General features: G+C 38.6%; 1 long non-coding RNA gene across 4 annotated transcripts in view; it reads left to right on the top strand.

Annotated features, from left to right (window-relative positions):
* The window catches only part of LOC131550542 (uncharacterized), a 108,157-nt gene that overhangs the window by 71,784 nt on the left and 21,530 nt on the right, over positions 1-14,843 (top strand). For 2 of the 4 annotated variants that reach the window (XR_009273559.1, XR_009273558.1), the window contains one exon: positions 7,585-14,033. This is a non-coding gene — a long non-coding RNA (uncharacterized LOC131550542). Of the gene's footprint in view, positions 1-7,584; positions 14,034-14,843 lie in introns of those variants that run through there. The other 2 variants (XR_009273564.1, XR_009273560.1) reach the window with 2 other exon arrangements.

Genomic DNA, 14,843 nt, shown 5'->3' with positions numbered 1-14,843 from the left:
TGATAATGGATAAATCTTTCCGCGGGGCACTGGCTCACCCGGAATCAGATCTATTGCACAGTTCCATGACCGGTGCGGAGGTAACTGGGTGGCTTTCTTCAGGCAGAATATATCACTGAAGGGGGCAATGGGACTCTCAATGGAAGTGGAGTTGACAGTAAGCGTCTCGGACTGAAGAGATGATGGCTGAGGAAACAGTCAGGAAAACAGGTACTGCCCCACTTCAGGATCTCACCAGTTCTCCATGAGATGATGGGATCGTGTTTCACAAACCATGGGCGCCCTAGGATCACATCAGCAGTAGAATCCTTCAGAACCAGGAGATGTAGGGTTTCCTCGTGTGTCCAGCTTGTAAGTGAAGAGGCCCCGTGCTGTGGCGCACATGTCTACGGCTGAGTGGTTTTACTGTCACCGATTGGACCTGATAGGTGGTCTTGGTGGTAGTGGTCGGGAGCTTGAACTGGTGGCAGAGATTCCCGGAGATGAAATTCACAGCTGACCCGGAGTCGAGAAGGGCGTGTACTGGAAGGGAGATATCGGAGGCAGTAAGACAGCTGTATAAATCGTTCCAAACCGTAGGAATCATCATAGACAGTGAGTTGAAGCCGCACTCTCGGCTCTAATCCCTGCCGGTAGGTGGTGAGAAGTGAGTGCTCATTCCAGCCACTGGCCGCTGCGAGAGTTCTGAACTTGAGAGCATAGTCGTTAATGGACAGAGAACCCTGACAGAGATGATAGAGTTGTTCACTGATAGAGGTATCACCTGCTGGTCTGCCAAAGACTTCTCGGAAATGTGCAATACATTTTTCAAGAGATTGAGTTACAGTACCGGCTTGGGACCAGATGGTCTCGGCCCACTGGAACGCTCACTCCGTCAGCAGGGATATGATGAACGCAATCGTGGCTCTATTCGTTGTGTAAAGATGTGGCTGCATCTCCAGAGCGAGCGAGCATTGCAGCAGAAATTCGTTGTACTCCTCCGCCGAGCCAGAGAAGGGCGCTGGTCTGGCCATGGTACTGGTAAGTACTGTCGAAGAAGAAGTGGCTGCGTTGGTGACAGGTGTGACAGGTGGTGTGACTGATGTGGGGGTGAGAATCCGTTTGAGAGCATCCACGATCTCCTGGAACGGGTCGGGCGCACTCATGTTGCTGAATCCTTTGTTGGTCCGGTCTTCTGTTACGGAAGAAGACTCACACAGAGGATTAGAATGCAAACAGGTATGTTTATTAACAGCAACTGTTGCAGAAGGTAATTGCAGGTGAGTATCAAGGGCAATGGAACAGTTCTTGGAATGATGAAGACTATAACCTTGTTCCTTGTTTCGCAGGAGATCGTGGAAGGGAAACTGGAGACAGCACACACCTCTTATGATGATGGTGAATGATAATATCCACAAGGAGATGACTACAGGAACAGACATAGGAGCGAAGACCAGGAGAACAAACTAGAGGAAACACAGAAGGTAAGTATACAGGTAGATTGGTAGCTCAATGTATTGTGTAGATAGCATAGAGAGTTCTCTTCGTAAAAACGTGACTGGACACTGGAGTGCTATGAGGTGTGTACTTTTGAAGCATTCTTGATGAGGGTGCTGATTCCGAACAGGTGCGTGCAATCAGTACTCTGGTGAGGGTTTGCGCTGTGATTGGGTGGTGGATGAGCCTGGCCAATCCGTGACAGTAGGGTTGAGATGGGTCTATGTGTGTGTGTGTGTGTGTGTGTGTGTGTGTGTGTGTGTGTGTGAGGGAGAAAGTGAGAGAGAGAGAAAGAGAGAGAGAGAGAGTCTATGCATGAGGATATACCCTCAGAGAGTATGTGTGAACATGTGTATTTGAAATGCATCAAGCATTCTCTCAAAGCTGAGATGTGGATTAAATAAATAAATAAATTGGGTAACAATTTATTTGAAGGTGTCATAATACAGAGTACTTACCCAATTAAGTACTTAGTAGTAGCCATTGTACTTACAAGAAACAAAATGTTCTTACCATGTAACTAAGTTATGGAACAGCCTGTAATTACAGTTTGTAATTATGTAGATGTAATAGGCAGCTACTGTTACACATAAGTACATTTTGTTTCATGTAAGTACAATGGCTACTACTAAGTACTTAACTAGGTAATTACTCTGTATTATGGACACCATAAAATAAAGTGTTACCATAAATTGTTTTTGTTCTACTCTGGTGGGCATATCAGTAACTTGTTTTGCTTTTATCCACCCAGACACGTTGTCAAATGATCTCCTAGTATCTAGCATCTCTTTGCATTTATTCCAACATCCAAATATTTATCTAACCCTCTGATCACACAATGTTTTGTATGAAAGTGTTGTTTTATATCAAAAATAAAAAAAGCTGACAGCTCAAGTATTAGTAATTGACAGCAAAGCATAACCTGTGACATATCCACACTGATGTGACAAATGTCTAGTTGTCCACTGAGAATCAGGTTAACTGAATCTGCTCTCAAATTCAAACTCACACATTTCCAGTCCACTGTTAAAAAAAAAAAAAAAGAAAAGTTGAGCGAACTAAAATTAAGGCAACCAGCTTCAGCAGATTTTTAGGTATTCTCAACTTGTCATTTTAAGTTTATACAACAAAAATGTGAGAATCTCCCACAAAAATAAGTTGAGCAAACTCAAAAATCTGCTGAAGCTGGTTGCCTTAATTTTAAGTTGGCTCAACTTTTTTTATTTATTTATTTTTTACAGTGTAGTCATACATAACCAAATGGTTAGTGAACAACTAGATTTAGCACTTAGAACAGGACTGATGCCATATTGTGCTGCTGTGTGAATATAACATCTAAAAAAAAAAAAAAAAAACTGTAATTTCCTTTATTCTGTACAGTGAAAAAAAAAAAAGGTTAAGTCCAGTGGGATATTTAATGTAAAATACTGTTAGATTTACAGTTTAATAAAAAAAAAAAAAGACAATTTACATTAAAAGAAAATGTAAATTGACATTCCCAGAATTGCATGTGACACTTCAGATTTGATGAGTTTATGAGTGCAATGTTTTGTTTTTGTTAGTATATTAGGGGTTTGTGTTACATCTTATCTTGTTAAAATAATGATTACTGCATTATTTTAGTGATGTGTGATGGTGTTTTGTATTTGTGTGCATGACACTGTGTGTACCTTCTATATAATTATATTTACTTCAGCTTGTGGGAAAGCTATGTGACAAGCTTTAATTTGTGCTTCTTGTGAAAAGCTCTTGTTAGAGCATTTGAATGATGCTCTATCACCTGCGTTTTTTGGATATTGTCAATATTTTATAAAGGGTCAAATAAGATATATTATTAACATTATGTCAGTAAAACATAAAATATTGCCACAATATTTCCATGTTCTGGTTCTTTTTTTTTCTTTTTTTTTTTTTTTTTTACTGTACATTTCACTGATTTATTGATTTTTATTGCAATGTACAAATGCATACTTTGGGTCATGGGTCGTGTTTCAATCACTATTTCATATTCATTACGTTATCTGACAACAGAAACAGTCAAATATATAAATGAAAACAGTTTTATTGAGAATTTATCTGCATCAAAATACAGTATGTGAAGTAATGGGAACCTGGAATTTCTTTTTTCATGTGTCTAATAGACATGAACAAGTTCTTTGAAAAACATCTATGACCTTTGAAACATGTCTAGTCTTCATGCTCTAATAATAATAAACATACATTTGCATAAAGCATCCATATTTGTCCATGCCCATGTTTATTAGAGTATTAAAAACTTGAAAAGTATTAATTTAAGGTACATTTAGAACAAGTAAAAATGTGCGATTAAGTTGCGATTAATCACAAGTTAACTCATGACAATCATGTGATTAATCGCGATTAAATATTTTAATCGATTGACAGCCCTAGTTTGTATATAAGAGTGTGTATATGTGTGTTTGTGCATTACACAATGAAAGCTGTGGCTGTATAAGGGCATCAGGAGATTGTATGACGAAAGGGCAGTAGGCTAATAGGATTGCTTTATTGCTTCTGAAGATCATCCGCAAGGCTGTGTTTGAAGGCCTTTCTCTGTCTTCTTCATTTGGGACTATCAATACACACTCATACAAACACAGACACAAAGAAACTCCACTCCCACACAGTCCTTGTGATATCTAGTCTTTCATAAACCATTACAGGAAATGCTAACACACATATTTTCTCCTGTTATTGTTTTGTATGTACAAACCCGATTCCAAAAAAGTTGGGACACTGTACAAATTGTGAATAAAAACAGAATGCAATGATGTGGAAGTTTCAAATTTCAATATTTTATTCAGAATACAACATAGATGACATATGTTTAAACTGAGAAAATGTATCATTTTAAGGGAAAAATAAGTTGATTTTAAATTTCATGGCATCAACACATCTCAAAAAAGTTGGGACAAGGCCTTCTTCTACGCAGCCATGATGTTGTAATTGATGCAGTATGTGGTCTGGCATTGTCATGTTGGAAAATGCAAGGTCTTCCCTGAAAGAGACGACGTCTGGATGGGAGCATATGTTGTTCTAGAACTTGGATATACCTTTCAGCATTGATGGTGCCTTTCCAGATGTGTAAGCTGCCCATGCCACACGCACTCATGCAACCCCATACCATCAGAGATGCAGGCTTCTGAACTGAGCGCTGATAACAACTTGGGTTGTCCTTGTCCTCTTTAGTCCGGATGACATGGCGTCCCAGTTTTCCAAAAAGAACTTCAAATTTTGAGTCGTCTGACCACAGAACAGTTTTCCAATTGGTGATCTTCTTCCCATCTTGACTTCTGAGAGACACTGCCACTCTGAGAGGCTCTTTTTATACCCAATCATGTTGCCAATTGACCTAATAAGTTGCAAATTGGTCCTCCAGCTGTTCCTTATATGTACATTTAACTTTTCCAGCCTCTTATTGCTACCTGTCCCAACTTTTTTGGAATGTGTAGCTCCCATGAAATCCAAAATGAGCCAATATTTGGCATGCCATTTCAAAATGTCTCACTTTCAACATTTGATATGTTATCTATATTCTATTGTGAATAAAATATAAGTTTATGAGATTTGTAAATTATTGCATTCCTTTTTTATTCACAATTTGTACAGTGTCCCAACTTTTTTGGAATTGGGTTTGTATATCCCCTAATAATGAAGCCAGGTTTGTGCATGTGGGTGTGTGAGGCTGTTGTGTTTTGGAGTTGATAAAGAATGTAGCCATGCAGAGGATGGAACAGCAAGGCAGTGGGGCATCAGACTAAAGCAGGAAGCAATTACAATACTGTGTGCGCATGTAACTAAATAGTGGCTTAGTATATATAGGTTGCTTCTTAATCCCACACATAGCTACTGAATTTTTTCATACACGACATCCGTGACCGATATCCGATATCGGTGAAAAATGTGCTTGATAGTTGTTTAATATCTCTGACCAGGAAAATAAATGGCATGGAGACCATTATGCAGTTTTCTGTGTTACAGCTTAATACTTCACAAACCTTATTTACTGACATTGGTCATGCGATAAATAAAATAACTCATTCCTTGCAGGGAACCATCTTTGCTGAAAATGCTAAAAGTTGGAAAGATGTTTGTGTTTGAACTCGTATTCTTATGAGAGTGAGGGTTGTCTTGGATGCAGATGAGGGCTGTTCTCTTTGTTCTTTTTTCTTTCTAATTAAATTACTATAAAAATACATCCTTTCTCACCAGCCGTTCTCAATCCGCTCACTCTAAAATTACTTAGCAGTAGTGCCTTGAATTTTCTTCTGTGGTGTAAGTATGCCGTTTATGTGCAAACTTTTAATAACTTTTAATTACAGTTAGCACTGGCCAGCAGCTCACTCTATAAATCAAACACTCATATTAATTTCTACAGGTGTCCTTGTCTGACAGACACAAAGCAATTTATATTTAGCCACCAGAGTTAATGGTTATATTATCACCTTAGCCCTTGTGAATATTGCCAATGTGCTCAATTACATTATATATTAAAAAAAACGTATGCATTTGATTAACAAGATTGATACAGGTTGTCTGGTTTGTTTTATTGGGCATTTTATTATGATACACTTTATAAAACAAATGCACTCAAGGACAGCAAATTCTGTGTAGTTTCCTTTTTTTTTTTTTTTTGGCATTCCGATTTCAGTCCTAGAGGTATTTTACTATCATTTTGAAAACTATATTGACTCAAAAGTCTATGTTTGTTTCGAAAATAATCCTTATTTTGAATGTTGAATTAAACGCATGCTATTGTAGTAGTTATAAGGCAATATCAGTGTTATTATCATAAACTAAAACTGAAACAATTAAAAAAAAATTTGTTCATTAAAATTAAGCTGAAATAATATATAAATATTATATTAAAAAAAAAACTTAAACTAAACAAGCCATATGATAGAAAGATGTTTAAGTAGAGGTAATAAAAGTACTAACTAAAACTGAAATTAAAACTAGAAACGTAATAATATTTTGATATAATATTTTGAAATGTTTAAAAAAAAATTGAAAAGAAAAAAGTACATAGAAAAAATTGCTTAAAAGTAAAAAAAATACAAAAAAGGAAAAAAATACAATTAAAAATATTAATAAAAACTAAAATAAGTATTATTTTATTATCTGTCATGTGTCTGGGGCGAAGTGTGTTTCCACTTAAGAAGGATAGCTCGTCTGATCAAGATTGTAGTATAAGCAACAACTTTAATATCTTGGGTTGTCAGACCAGGTCTCAGGGATACCCCAAAGAGGGCTAACAAGAGTTCAGGGTCTATATTAGTGCTGAGAGCTTTATTAAGTATATCAAATACACCTGACCAGAAAGTTGGCAGCTGTGGACATGTCCATATACAGGTGATCTGCAAGTGATTGCTTGCTGCGGTTACAGTCGGTGATCCTTTAAAGTTTTAAGTATTTAAATTGGTCATAACATGAAAATAGTTATTGGTTTATTGATATCAGCCATATTGATAACAGATTGCAATCTGAACACTGATAGAACAATGGGTTAATCAAATTCCTGCTAAATGTATTGCAGTCACGGATAAAAAAAATAACAAGTGTGAAACCAAAATTTAAAAACGCAAGATTTTGGAGATGAACTGAATTGGATCCCCAGGAAATGTGAAGTGATGTGTGGCCAAGTATGCTGTCCCATACTCGGAATTTGTGCTCTGCATTTAACCATTCACCTTAGTCGTGGTATTGAAGGTTGAGAGACCACTGGTTATTCACTCCCCCCACCTACAGCTCCTGCCGGACCTGAGACTCAAACCCGTGCCCTTTGGGTTACAAGGCCATGACTGCTCTCCAAAGGAATGGATTGGCAAAGAAACTGGCAAACATTTTTGTTGTTGATGAAAAGTGCTGAAATGCTGCTTTAGATCATCCTGGCCAATTGTAAGCTCTCCATGAATATACATTTATGACAATAAAGCTAAGTCCTGTTCTACAATTCACAGGAATGGCTATACTTCCAGTCTTCTGAAGCTTCTTAAGATACATTTTCAAAGCTGTCTTAAAGAAATTTTAAAAATGTCTCAAATACATTCTTTTCATTTATCTTGTCTCTGTCTGTCTCTCTCATCACAGACCTTGTGACTGATCGCTGTGGGTTTCTGTAGCAGGTGCAGCCGAAACCTTGCAGAGACCTTGATAACATCTCCACCTGGTGAGGAATCGTTCATCAGAGATTGTGTGGGCAGAGGGAGTGTTTAAGGTAAAAAGGGCTCAAACTGTGTGAATTAATGAGTGTTATTATAAAGCACACTGTCTCTTGAATGGAAAAATATATAGATGGAAAGACAGAGGAAAAAGAGATGTAGCTGTGTGCATGTCTTTTTTACTTTGTAAGATGACAGATGAAAATATGTATTCCTTTCTCATGGTGCAATTGCACGACAGCTTCATGCAAGTCAACAAGTGAAAGGGAGGAAGAGAGACTGAGAAGCTGATGCCCTTAATCCATTTTGCATGCCTGCACTGTCGTTTTACTCAGAAAAGCTGCGTTAGCCTAATGAAGCACACACATTCACAGGACATGTCTACTGGCATAGAAAGTGCCACTCAATACCGACCAAAATGCTTTCTTCATCATGGCATGTGATTTCTTTTAAGGGCCAATAAAGTAGAGCCCTGCACGGGCCTCAAATTTAGGCTCTAGCCCGGCCCTGGCCTGAGACACTCAGGCCCTAGCCCGGCCCGTGTCCGACACCTTATCAGAATTACCGGTCCGATTCCGACCCAAGCCCGTCTTTTTCCCCACTTCTCCCGAAACAGCTTATACTACTCTTTTGGCTATTAAAATAGTTCATGTATGTAGCCTAATGGCAAAATGGTTATATTTTGTTTTGTTTTTTTATTAAGTTAATTTAGAAAAACGTTTGGAGCATTTTTGTTCGTTAAATATAGGTTTTTGTTTTTTAAAGTAACGGCCAGTGGCAGACAGTGAACTGATCATAGCCTATGTTTGATCAATTTAGCCTTCTCAAATCATCACGACTTGCCTAAAATAAAATCTATATATATACTAAAACAGTTCAAGCATATAACAATGTTTAAACGTTAAACCTGTGCTATAATAATAATGTTATTTGTGCAAGTTTACAAGTTTGTGGAAGCTAAAGCGCGCTCTGCAGGACATGCAGGTACCAGGGCAATCACTTGCATTTTTTTCAGTGGAAACAACTTAAAATAGCCTACGCTGTATTTTTTTTCTGATAAAGGTAAGAGTAATACATCATTCGGAACTGTAAAGGGTCTACTTTTATTTGTGTGCACTCACAATATCAACAAAACGTTGTGCTTTTATAAAACAAAGAAAACAAACATGATGCACTTTCTGCCATCTCGTCTTGAACAGGAGCGCTTCACAATAATGAACCGAAGCTGAGCGAATACATGCCTCACAGACATGATAAATATAGAAAGCATTAAATTACCACTTAACAAAAAAATAAATAAAAAAATCGAAAACAAAAACTTTTATTATAATCATAATCCATAAAGATGCATTTCTCTCTAAAGGTGCGTCTAATGAGGAGACGGCAAGTCAGGATCGGCAACTTCATCCTTGCGAAACGGACTCGGAAAACACTAGTTTATTAGTAGGCTAAATAATTGAAATATCCCCTTACTATTTCTCTCGGACACATTCATGGTAATTATGTATGCTGGGGCTTTGCGGCAAGCTTTAGCCTATTGCGTGCATTTGACGCAGAACTCTTCAGCTGGGCTGAAGTCACTTGCGTTCGCTGCTGCTGCGGAACACTTAACACCGCCAAGCCACTCTCGACAGACGCAGCAGCACGGTCTCGTGTTGTTTCCACCAGTGCAGCAATTTTTTTTTTTCATCACTAATTGATGGATATCTAAAATATAAAAATAAAGAGAAACCTAAAACAGGCGAAATGCAGGGCTCTACAATAAAGGGCTTTTTTGCAAGATGGTGCCACTAATGGCTGCCTCCGTGGCATGCTCCGCAGTTGTTTTTATGTTTTTGTTAGTTTGTCCTGTCTTTAGTTATATCCCTGCAATCAGTTTCACCAGAGACGAATTGCTGGACATTCGGCAATACACATCACCCGATATATCACCGGTTTTCGACTATTCTGATGTTTTGCTGGACATTATAGTTGGCGGAGCAGCGGCGCTGATCAAATGCTTCAGGACGCGCAGACAGGGGAAACGAGCCGGCACGCTCGTGAAGCTCAGACAGCGCGGATTTCGGACAGCACTGCCTAGCATCCACCTGGCGAATCTCCACTGTCTACCCAACAAAACTGACAAACTCCTTCTGCTCTCCCGGACAAATAAAGGATTTTGTAAACTGCTGCTCTGTGTTTCACGGAAACCTGGCTGAATGACTCCGGAGAGTGCATTAAGTCTGCCGGGCTTTCAACGGGGAAATCGCGTGGCGGCGGGACATGCTTTTACATCAATGAAAGGTGATGTACAGATTTATCAGTGTTAAAGAAGATGTGCTGTCGCGATCTAGAAACATTTTTCATTAACTGTAAGCCTTTCTACTCACTGCGGGAGTTTTGCTCGTTCATTCTCGTGAGTATTTACATTCCACCACAAGCGCACGTGAGCCTGGCTTTACAGAAACTAGCTGATCAGATCACAGAGAGAGAACAACAATACCCAGACTTTTTTTTTATCATTCTTGGGGACTTTAATAAAGCAAATCTCTCCCGTGAACTGCCAAAATACAGACAGCATGTTACATGTCCCTCCAGAGACAGTAATATATTGATCACTGTTACACAGCAATAAAATATGCATATCACTCTGTCCCACAGGCAGCTTTATGACTCTGATCACTGTTTGGTTCATCTTATACCGACCTACAGGCAGAAACTGAAATCAGCTAAACTTGTATAAAGAACTGTTAAAAGATGGACTAATGAAGCAGAGCGGGATTTAAAAGCCTGTTTCGACCTTACTGATTGGAGTGTTTTTGAAGCTGCTGCCAATGATCTGGACAAGCTCACAAAGACTGTAACATCTTATATCAGTTTCTGTGAAAATATGTGCATTCCTACCAGGACTCATTTAACTTACAACAACGACAAATCGTGGTTCACTGCAAAACTCAGACAGCTCCGTCAGGCCAAAGACGATGCTTACAGGACTAAGGATTCAGTTCACTTCCAGCGACCAGCTGGCCCCCATCTTCACACAGATCTCCAACAGATCACTGGAGCTGTGCGAAGTCCCTTCATGCTTCAAACGCTCCACCATCATCCAAAAGAAATCCAACATTACAGGACTAAATGACTACAGGCCTGTGGCTCTAACGTCTGTGGTTATGAAGTCATTTGAAAAACTGGTGTTGGCCCACCTGAAGGACATTACTGGACCCCTTGCTGGATCCTTTTCAGTTTGCCTACACAGCAAAAAAGTCTGTGGACGATGCAGTCAACATGGGACTGCATTATGTTCTGCAACATCTAGACAGACCATGGACTAATGTGAGGATCCTGTTTGTGGACTTCAGCTTGGCTTTTAACACTATCATTCCAAACCTCCTCCTGCCCAAACTAACTCAGCTCTCCGTGCTCATCCAGCAACCGTACGATCAGCACTGGAGATCCTCAGGGCTGTGTTCTCTCCCCACTGCTCTTCTCCCTCTACACCAACGACTGCACATCTAAAGACCCCTCTGTCAAGCTCCTGAAGTTTGCAGACGACACCACACTTATTGGCCTCATTCAGGATGGTGATGAGTCTGCTTACAGACAGGAGGTTAAGGAGCTGGCTGTCTGAACAACCTGGAGATCAACATGCTCAATACGCTGTTGAGCGAATCATTGGTACAACCCTCCCTGCTCTCCAAGAACTGTACTTATCCAGAGTGAGCAAAAGGGCTGGCAAAATCACTCTGGACCCCTCACATCCAGCACACTCCCTCTTTGAACTGTTGCCATCTGGTCAACGCTACAGAGCTCTGAGCACCTGAACGGCCAGGCACAGGAACAGTTTCTTCCCTCATGCAATCCATCTCATGAACACTTGACAATAATTGTGGAACACACAACACTATTTATACACTTATACACACATACTTAGTCTACATTTCAATTTTGCACATAATATATCTGTACACACAAAACTGTCTATTGTAATATACCTGTACATACAATTGTCAATTTGTATATTGTTACTCCTTATTTACTTGTTCAATTTTTAATTCTTTTATTATCTGTGTTTTTGTTTTGTCACTGTCATTCTGTTGCACTGTCGAAGCTTCTGTCACAAAAACAAATTTCTCGTATGTGTAAACATACCTGGCAATAAAGCTCATTCTGATTCTGATTCTGATTCTAAAGTCATCATATGCAGTGGCACCAAAAGGTTTTTGAACACATATGCTGAGCATATACAGATGTCTTTGCATTATTTACATTTACATTTACATTTAGTAATTTTGCAGACGCTTTTATCCAAAGCGACTTACAATTGGGGAATACATAAAGCGATTCATCTTGAAGAGGCAATCAGACAAACGAAGTGCTTGTAACACCAAGTCTCAGGCATTGTTTAAATAAGTACAAGCTAGTAAGGGATGGAATAAATAAAGAGAAAGAGATTTTTTTTTTTTTTTTAAGTGTAGGATGAAGTCAAGTAGTGTCGAAAGAGATGAGTTTTCAGCTGTTGCTTGAAGATTGACAGGGATCCAGCACTCCGGATAGGGGTAGAAAGATCATTCCACCAGCCAGGAATGGTGACCGAGAATGTTCTGGAGAGTGATTTTGAGCCTCTTTGTGATGGTACCACGAGGCGTCGCTCACTAGCAGATCTCAGACTTCTGGAGGGGATGTAGATTCTTAATAGTGAGTGCAAGTAGGCAGGTGCTGAGCCTGTGGTTGTTCTATAAGCAAGCATCAGTGTCTTGAACTTGATGCGAGCTGCGACTGGTAGCCAATGCAATGAGATAAAGAGAGGTGTAACATGGGCTCTTTTGGGTTCGTTGAAGACCAGTCGTGCTGCCGCATTCTGAATCATTTGTAGATTATCATTATATATCCAAATATCAAACTATTACCTTATAGAAAGTACAGCATAAATACAGCTTATACTATGGGGCCGTTGAATGCTTGAATCTGATTGGCTGACGAACGTTCTAAGGTGTGCAATTATTTTCAGGGAAATGCACGGCGAACGTAGTTCCAGGCAGGCCTTGACCGCATTACATGTCCATATCACTTCGCCAAATGATTTGAGTTATTTCAAAGGTCCTTGTTCTGCCCTTTGGGTATTATCTTGTTAGAGTAATTAGGACCTTTAGCGTCAATTATAGTATTGCGGCCTGAACCAGGAAGTTATTTTAAGAATCTAAGCGCATGGTGAAGATCGTTCCAGCTGCAATAATCCTTTGTTGCGTTCTGAATTCACATTAGAAAGAACTGCCTGTAAGTGATTTATATTTTCTATGTTACAGTATTTCTAATAATAGATTTGTGGCAAATTCATGTTGATTTAAAATCATAAAATATTTGTGTTTAATTCATGACTGGTCGTTTACCCAGATAATCTATTTAGTTGTAATTAAGTTCTGTTATTATTATACAAGCTACAATTTCATCTTAGTGTATTTTTTTTTGTGTTTATTTTCAGTTTCACTCCTTTGTTCATGTCTACATGCAGTCTCTATTAAACGGAGCTAAAAAGCTATATCCCGACTCTCATGTTATTCATGAAGAGAGTTTGGCTGGCTGTCTAATCTTGGTTAAGAACACCAGTTGGAGGACAGTACAGTCCTTAAAGCCTAAAACAGCAAAAGAACCAAAACCGAAAACGACAAATAAATATAGTATACAATAGGATAAAAACAATAGATCTTTTCCATGTTTTTGCCACAAAATTACGTTTTATTATGTACGGAAAGCACATGCTCTATCTCTCCTGCTCTCTCTCCCTCAAAGACGCACATACAGTTTGCACACACTTTTTAAACATACGCACTAATGTTGTTAGAGCTACTCTGACGATTTGATCAGTAAGATCAACTTAAAAACTACATGACTTCTCACAAGCGAGGTAACAACAATGGCGCTGTTCGTGGAGAAAATTAACATAAAAGTTTCACTATTACTACTAGAGACATTTCTGCCAAACACTTTTGAGACTCACAGAGGTAATCTCTCTCTCTCTCTAATAACTTAGTTAATAACTGTATTAGTCTGCTATCAACGGCTCAAACCTATGTTACTAACGTTAGGTTTAAAATGACGTTTTGGAATTAGCAACGGAGGCATTGGGTGAGATGCGGAAGAAATAATCATACTCTCAATAGCGTTTTAAGTAGAAAAACTGGACAAATGCCTTGAAATATATCATCTGATCGATGTCTTGAGGTGTGGTAACCGTAGTATAAGCGGAATAATTGACTTTGGTCCCTTGAATTCTTAGAAAATAATGCACACCCGAGGTGGTGATGCGGCCACGATGCGAAGCGGAGGGAAAAAAATATTATTTTCTAAGAATTCAACGGCCCATCGTCAATTATTCCTTACATTTAATACTATATAACAATACTGAGGAGAACTTGAATCCATTAAAAAGTGCTACTAGTGGCACCTACACTCTCAGAAATAAAGGTACAAAAGCTGTCACTGTGGCGGTACCTTTTCAAAAGGTACATGTTTGTACCTAAAGGGTCCATTTTGGTACTTTAAAGGTACATATTAGTACTTAAAGTGTACATATTTGAACCTAATAGGCACAAAATTGTACCTTTTGAAAAGGTACCGCCCCAGTGACAGCTTTTGTACCTTTATTTCTGAGAGTGTAGCGGAATTATGAAAATAAAGCATATTTTCAAACAACATTTTTTACTGTGATTATTAACATGTTTGGCAAAAAAAAAAAAAAAGAGTTTAGCTTACCTGTTGAGGTTACCTCACGTCTGGATTGAAATCTCAATTGAAACCCAAACATTCCATCAAACTCTTCCATTCTGTAAAAACATTGTTTTGTTCACTTGCATGAGCGTAAGATCGGTGCACATTGAGGTCATTGTTTACCGTTGTTTTACTTTGTTGTCTGTTTCTGTGTATTTTGGCAAGTCTTTGAATTTTGGCTTGCACTTCTGTAAACACTGACTTAACTGTCCAGATACTTTTTTCACGATTACAGCTGGAAAACTTTATTTCTGGATACCCAAAATATATGTTGCTCATGATCATTATGAATTTCAGTTCTGTGAAAAGATAGGTTTGAGGGAAATGTGATGTGTAAAAATGAATGAATGAATGTTAATTATTTGTAAAAATATTTTTTTATTGTACATTTTCCAAGCTGTAATTTCAAGTAAAAAGTTTTTGTGTGCATGAATGTATGTATGT

The sequence above is a fragment of the Onychostoma macrolepis genome, chromosome 01 (genome assembly GCF_012432095.1).
Source record: "Onychostoma macrolepis isolate SWU-2019 chromosome 01, ASM1243209v1, whole genome shotgun sequence".
Classification (NCBI taxonomy): Eukaryota; Metazoa; Chordata; class Actinopteri; order Cypriniformes; family Cyprinidae; genus Onychostoma; species Onychostoma macrolepis.
This window is presented reverse-complemented; position numbering and strand designations above follow the sequence as displayed.